General features: G+C 49.8%; 1 pseudogene; it reads right to left on the bottom strand.

Annotated features, from left to right (window-relative positions):
• Positions 1-799, bottom strand: part of LOC102493951 (kanadaptin-like) — a 3325-nt pseudogene extending 2526 nt beyond the window's left edge.
• Between the last annotated feature and the right edge of the window lie 480 nt (positions 800-1279).

Here is a 1279-nt window from a genome sequence, read left to right as displayed (position 1 = left end):
ATCCATTTCCTCTTCTTCATCTGAGTCTTCTCCTAGCATCTTCTTCTCTAACAACATTTGTTGCTGCTTGCGCCGTTCCTTCAGCTGCGTTACTGTTAACTCGGATTCGGCCTCTCGGTCTTCTGGTCCCTGCAAGATAAAGAGCCTGGTGCTGCCTCCAAAGCGAAGAACATGCCCTACATGTACCCGGCAATAGGTGCGTGGGAGGATGCGAGTTTTGTTGAGAAAAGTGCTGTGGGTGCTTCCCATATGGTAGAGATAGAAGCCGGGTCCGTGGCCGTCGCATTCCTTGTCGGGGTCAGATGCCCTGTGCTGCAGGACAGAGTGGTACCGAGACACCGTAGGGTGCTCCAGGCACACATCGCAGCCAGCCAGCCTCCCAAACAGGCAGCGGCTCGTCCCTGTCAAGCTATGGGTGCCAAGAAGGTGCCGCCCTTCAAGGTCTCTAGATTGTAAGAGGCCGTGGCCGGGCCGCCCCATGGTGGCTCTTGGTAGGGGGGAGCCCTGGATGGGCCTCCAGAAGGAGCTGCGGTAGGGGGGCACGGCTGCTGCTCCTGTGGACTCCTAGTTTCCCAGCTGTCTGGCCGAGGAGGCGGGACATCCGGCTCTCCGGAATTGGGATCCAGAAGCCCACAGGTTCTTCTTTTGTCACCTCCTCAGGGTTAGAGGAACTAGTGGCCGGGGTCTTACCCCGCACCGCCAGGGGCACCGGCAGGGGCACCGGCAGGGATGGCTTCTTGAAGTCGCCACCGAGTTCCTGCTACGCCAGTGGCTTCACCTGGGAGGGTATATCGGCCATCCTCGGTCGGGTGCAACTCGAAATCCCCTTCCATCTTCTTTAATAAACTCCCTCATTTGCTACACCAAGGGGAAAAAAAAGAAAGAAAGAAAAGAAAAGAAAAGTAAAACGTTCCATGACGTGTATGAGAAATTCAGTAGAGAGTGATAGGCATTCTTAAAAAGAATCAAACAGAAATCCTGGAGATGAAGACTACAATACAGTAAATAAAAAAGTTCCACAGAAAGCATCAATGATGATAGACCATGATGGAGAAAGAATCTCAGAACAAGATAAAGCATTTGAAGAAGCCCAAACCATCAAAAACAATTAAAATATAAAGAGAACATATATAAAATGTGGAAGACCATTAAGTGACTGAATAGTCACATAATGGGTATCCTGGAAGCTGAAGAGACAAACACATAGAAGACATATTAAAATATTAATTAAAAACTCCCCAAATCTAAGGAACAATACAGATATCGAGATCCAGGAAAT

The sequence above is a fragment of the Tupaia chinensis genome, unplaced genomic scaffold, assembly GCF_000334495.1.
Source record: "Tupaia chinensis unplaced genomic scaffold, TupChi_1.0 Scaffold144586_1, whole genome shotgun sequence".
NCBI classification, from domain to species: domain Eukaryota; kingdom Metazoa; phylum Chordata; class Mammalia; order Scandentia; family Tupaiidae; genus Tupaia; species Tupaia belangeri.
Note: the sequence above shows the minus strand (reverse complement) of the source record. Positions and strands in the feature narration are given on the sequence as shown.